The following is a 6499-nucleotide window of genomic DNA, read 5'->3' on the forward strand; positions in this document are numbered from 1 at the left end:
CCAACAGAGCCAATGTAATGAAAGATGGGGTTTTCTTGCCCTTCATGCCTGGTCGATTGTGTAAGGTGAGAAAGAGAAAAGTTGCACTTAACATCTGGGAGCTGGCTTAGTGCTCTCTCCTGGGCTGTGGTCCTCTGGCCATCAACATCAGATGAGGCCATTCAATCCAAGAGCCCTTTGCCTCATCCCATGTGCCATCCTCTACCCCCAGCTCATCTGGGACCTAGAATATCTCTTCTTTTAATTTGGGCCACTCTAGAGGCTTCTTCTTTCAAACTCCACAATCACCGGCCTTTTTCCCAAAGGCACCCCAGTGTTAATAAAAAAAAAATTTCTGCTCAAGCCACAGTCATAAAGCATCTAGTGGTAATGCCCATATATGGAAGTAAGAAGGCATTCTTTCTTATAGAGTGTGGTAGACTGAAAATGGGCCCCCAAAGATATATCTGTTCTAATCCTTGGAAGCTGTGAAAGTTACCTTATCTGGCAAAGCAGAACTTTGAGAAGTGATGAAGTTGAGGATTTTGAGATGGGGAGATTGTTCTGGATAATGGGAGTGAACCCTAAATGCAATCCCATGTGTCCTCCCAGGAAGGAGGCAGAGAGAAGACAGGCAGAAGAGAAGCAGAGTGAGGATGGAGGGAGGGATTACAGGAGTGCAGCCACACAACAAGGAAGACCCACAGCCCCCAGAGGTTGGAAGAGGCAGGAAAGGATTCTCACCTGGAGGCCCCAGAGGAAGCCCAGCAGGCTGACAGCTTAATATAAGCTTCTGCCCCCTAAACTGGAGAGAATATATTGCTCTCTGAGCCACCGAGATTGTGATGGTTTGTCACAGCCACCCTAGGAAACCAGTGCAGGGAGGTCCCACCTCCCCATCTCCTGCCTCAGCTGTGGCTTCCTCTAGAGGCAGCCCCAACTCTGTCAGCAAGCTGGGGAGCAGCCTGTCTGGAGCAGAGAATGGGCATCAGACACAAAAAGACAAAGAAATGTGTGCAGAGCAGCACAGGGATTCCAGCAGAAGTGTTTGTTCTGTTCTTGACCTCTCCCTAGGCAATGAGGGTTTCTACCCCACAAGAGGCAGAAAGTCTATTACTTCAGATGAACCACAAGCCCTCAGCTACAAATCAGCTTCTTTTGGGGCGGGGGGGGGGGGGGGGGCGGGGAAGGTGGAAAACATTTTTGGAATAGAAAAAGTTTAAGGGAATGCCTTCAGGGAGGTGACCTTTCTTGAAATGTCATGGCCCATGCAAACTCCCAGTGTTCAGTTTGGAAAATGAAGAGCTCCGTGGTAGGAGAGGAAGGCACAGGATAAGCTCATGCTAATGAGGGCTGTTGGTTTAAAATAAGCTGGAAGCACCAGTGGCTGAAACTGTTTGCAGAAAACTGCCTTCTTTCCTTAGTTCACCTAAATGCAGTGTTGTCCAGCAGGAGCTAAGGAACCAAAAACTTTCAATGAATAAAAATGTCTCTAGCTTTTCAGACTACCCCTTCCCAGGCTAGTGTGAATGGCAAAAAATAATCCCTTTGGGGGATTGTGAACTATGCTTGCCCAAAAGGAATCTCAGATCTCTTAAACCAATGCTTCTTTCTCTTAATAGTTACTTTTCAAGATTAAAATGTATAAGCATCTTACAGAAAATTTGTAAAATAGGGAATAGAAGGGGGAAAAAAATCACACACCCATCTCTCTAATGCACCTATCCACTGATGGAATTCCAGAGTATTTCCCTCTTTCACAGCATTGTTCTTTGATTTTAGAAAACTATAATCAGAGAGGACTAGATTCTCAAATTCTGAGGGCTTGCACCTGACCACTCACTCTGAGACAGTTACCTGTCACCTCTCCCTGTTTTTATGTTCCTTGTAGCCCACGTCATCTTTTGCAACACTCACCTGCAGTCTAATCACAGACACTGTAGGGAAAAGGGACAACGAGAAGGAAATTGAAAGCTGGTATAGACTGCCAAAGCAAAATTAAGCTCAAGTTGGATAAATGGTGTTCATTAGTAATGTTAAATCCAAGTGGCAAAAGTGAAAACACGGACTTTATACAGTTGATTCTCATTGTTCATGGATTTGTGAATTCGCCTACACACCAAACTTCCTCTGTAACCTGACAATCCATACTCATAGCCCTATGGTCATTTACAGACACACAGGAAGGAGTGAAAACCTTGAGACTCTGCCACATGTTCCCAGCAGAGGTCACACAAAGTGACACACCTCCTTACTTCAGTCTGTCCTGTAAACAAGGGTCTTTGTGGCATCTACTTAGTACTATACGTGTACATGTTTGCACTGTGTGTTGGTGGTTTTGCTATTTTCTGAGCCTAGTGCTGAAGTGCTGTCTAGGATCCCAAATGCAGAAGGCGGTAATGAAGCTTACAGAGAAAAGGCACGTGCTAGGTGAGCTTCATCCCAGAATAATTTCTAGTGCTGTTAGGCATGAGTTCAACCCTTACCAACCAACCAAATATATTAAAAGGTGTCTTTAAACAGAAACACACAGTAAACAAAGTATGTATCAATTGATTGACAAAAGCACCATGACTAGAAGCCAAGGACTCTAATCCTGTACTTCCACCAGCGGTGGGTGGAGGGAGGGGGGTGGTTCCAGGTTCATGAATCCAGTGTCCATGGCAGCTTTATGGAACATCAGGACCACGAATAGCAAGATTCAATTAGACACCTTTTTTAAAATGGTTTTCCTTAAAAAAAGAAAAAAACTAAAAATATGTCCCACTCCTGGGCATATATCTGGTGAAAATTCTAATTTGAAAGATACATGTATCCTTATGTTCATAACAGCACTCTTTACAATAGCCAGGACACAGAAACTGCCTAAATGTCCATTGACAGATGAATGGACAAAGAAGATATGGTACATATGTACAATGGAATATTATTCAGCCATAAAAAATGAAATAGTGCTATTTGCAGCAGCATGGATGGACCTAGGGATTATGATACTAAGTGAAGTAGGTCAGACAAAGTACCATGTGATATCACTCATATGTAGAATCTAAAATATGACACAAATGATCTTATTTATGAAATGGAATCACAGACAGGGAAAGTAGACCAGGGTGGGGGCTGGAAAGCTTGCAAGTTTGGAGGTAGCAGATGCGAACTACTATATATAGGATGGATAAACAGCAAGTTCCTGTAGTACATGTGAATGAATATGTTAGTCACTCAATCATGTCTGACTCTTTGCGACTCCATGGGCTGTAACCTACCAGACTCCTTTGTCCATGGGATTTCCCAAGCAAGAAAACTGGAGTGGGTTGCCATTTCCTTCTCCAGGTAATCTGCCTGACCCAGGGATCGAACTCAGGTCTCCTGCATTGCAGATGAACTCTTTACCATCTGAGCCACCAGGAAAGTTGTACATATAGGGAACTATATGCAATGTTGTTGTTCAGTCTCTAAGTCATGTCTGACACTTTGAGACCTCATGGACTATAGCACACCGGACTTCCGTATCCTTCACTATCTCTCGAAGTTTGCTCAAACCCATGTCCATTGAGTTGGTGATGCCATCCTCATTCTCCCTTCTCCTGCTTTCAATCTTTCCAAGCATCGTGGTCTTTCCAGTGAGATGGCTCTTCATACCAGGTGGCTGAAGTGCTGGAGCTTCAGCTTCAGCATCAGTCCTTCCAATGAATATTCAGGTTGATTTCCCTTAGCATTGACTGGTTTGATCTCCTTGCAGTCCAAGGGACTCTCAAGTCTTCTCCAGCACTGCAGTTCAAAAACATCAATTCTGTGGGCTAAGCCTTCTTTATGGTCCAGCTCTCACATTCATACATGACAACTGGAAAAACCATAGCTTTGACAATATGGACCTTTGTTGGCAAAGTGATGTCCCTGCTTTTGAATATGCTGTCTAGGTTTGCAACAGCTTTCCTTGCAAAGAGCAAGCATCTTTTAGTTTCATGGCAGCAATGATTTTGGAGCCCAAGGAAATAAATTCTGTCACTATTTCCACATTTTCCCCTTCTATTTGCCATGAAATGATGGGACTGAATACCACGATCTTAGTTTCTTGAACACTGAATTTTAAGCCAGCTTTTTCACTCTCTTTCACCTTTATCAAGAGGCTCTTTGGTTCCTCTTCACTTTCTGCCATTAGGGTGGTATCATCTGCATATCTGAGGTTGTTGATATTTCTCCTGGCAATCTTGAATACAGCTTGTTCACCCTGCCAAGCACTTCACATGATGTACTCTCAGTTCAGTTCAGTTGCTTAGTCGTGTCCGACTCTTTGCAGCCTCATGGACTGCAGCATGCCAGGCTTCCCTGTCCTTCACGAATTCCCAGAGTTTGTGCAAACTTATGTCCATCGAGTTGGTGATGTCATCCAACAATCTCATCCTCTGTCATGCTCTTCTCCTCCTGCCTTCAATCTTTCCCATCATAAGGGTCTTTCCCAACGAGTCAGTTCTTTGCATTGGGTGGCCAAAGTACTGGAGTTTCAGCTTCAGCATCAGTCCTTCCAATGATTAGTCAGGACTGATTTCCAGTAAGATTGACTGGTTTGATCTCCTTGCAGTCCAAAGGATTCTCAAGAGTCTTCTCCAACACCACAATTCAAAAGCACCTATGCTTTGGCCTTCAGCCTTCTTTATGGTCCAACTCTCACATCCATACATGACTACTGGAAAAACCGTAATTTGACTAGACGGACCTTTGTTAGTAAAGTAATGTCTCTGCTTTTTAATATGCTGTCTAGATTTGTCATAGCTTTTCTTCCAAGGAGCAAGCATCTTTTAATTTCATGGCTGGAGTCACCATCTGCAATGATTTTGGAGCCTCCAAAAAATAAAGTCTGTCACTGTTCCCATTGTTTCCCCATCTATTTGCCATGAAGTGATAGGATGTACTCTGAATATGTTCAATAAGGAAGGTGGCAATATATAGCCTTGATGTACTCCTTTCCTGATTTTGAACCAGTCCATTGTTTCATTTCCAGTTCTAACTGTTGCTTCTTGTCTTGCATACGGGTTTCTCAGGAGGCAGGTAAGGTGATCTGGTATTTCCATCTCTTTAAGAATTTTCCACAGGTTTTTTTTTTGTGTGTGTGTGTGTGTGTGTGTGTGTGTGTGTGTGTGTGTGTGTGATCCACACACTCAAAGGCTTCAGTGTAGTCAATGAAGTAGAAGTAGATGTTTTTCTGGAATTCCCTTGTATTCTCTATGATCCAATGAGTGTTGGCTTTTTGACTTCTGGTTTCTCTGCCTCTTCAAAATCCAGCTTGTACATTTGAAATTTCTCAGTCACATGCTGCTGAGGCCTAGCTTGAAGGATTCTGAGCAAAACATTTTTAGCATATGGAATGAGCACAATTGTGTGGTAGTTGGAACATTCATTGTCATTGCCTTTCTTTGGGATTGGAATGAAAACTGACCTTTTCCAGTCCTGTGATCACTGCTGAGTTTCCAAATTTGCTGACATATTGTGTGCAGCACTTTCACAGCATCATCTTTTAGGATTTGATATAGTTCAGCTGAAATTCCATCACCTCCACTAGCTTTGTTCATTGTAATTCTTCCTAAGGTCCACTTTCCCAAGGTCCACTTGACTTCACATTCCAGGATGTCTGGCTCTAGGTGAGTGATTTTACCATCGTGATTATCTGGGTCCTGAAGATCTTTTTTGTACAGTTCTGTGTATTCTTGTCACCTCTTCTTAATCCTTTCTGCTTCTGTTAGGTCCTTACTATTTCTTTTATCATGCCCATCCTTTGGTGAAATATTCCCTTGATATCTCCAATTTTCTTGAAAGATCTCTAGTCTTTCCCGTTCTGTTGATTTCCTCTATTCCTTTGCATTGTTAATTTATGAAGGTCTCCTTATCTCTCCTTGCTATTCTCTGGAGATCTGTGTTTGGTTGGATATATCTTTCCCTTTCTCCCTTGCCTTTCACTTCTCTCCTTTCCTCAGTTATTTGTAAAGCCTTCTCAGACAACCACTTTGCCTTCTTGCATTTCCTTTCCTTTGGGATGGTTTTGGTCATTGCCTCTTGTACAATGTTACAAACTTCTGTCCATAGTTCTTTAGGCTGTCTGTCTACCAGATCTAATCCCTTGAATCTATTCATCACCTCCACTGTAACATCATAAGGAATTTGATTTAGGTTGTACCTGAATGGCCTAGTGGTTTTCCCTACTTTCTTCAATTTAAGCTCAAATTTTGTAATAAGGAGCTTATGATCCGAGCCACAGTCAGCTCTAGGTCTTATTTTTGTTGATAGTATAAACCTTTTCCGTCTTGGCTGCAAAGCTGGAGGTGCTCATCTTCTGGTGTCATATCTTTTTGCCTTTTCATACTGTTTGTGGAGTTCTTACAAGAATACTGGAGGGGGTTGCCATCTCCATTTCCAAGAGACCACAATTTGTCAGAACTCTTCACTATGACCTGTCTATCTTAGGTGACCCTGCACAACTTCACTGAGTTACACAAGCCCCTTCTCCATGACAAGGCTGAGATCCATG

This window comes from Bos taurus, chromosome 1, assembly GCF_002263795.3.
Source record: "Bos taurus isolate L1 Dominette 01449 registration number 42190680 breed Hereford chromosome 1, ARS-UCD2.0, whole genome shotgun sequence".
In the NCBI taxonomy this organism is placed as follows: Eukaryota; Metazoa; Chordata; class Mammalia; order Artiodactyla; family Bovidae; genus Bos; species Bos taurus.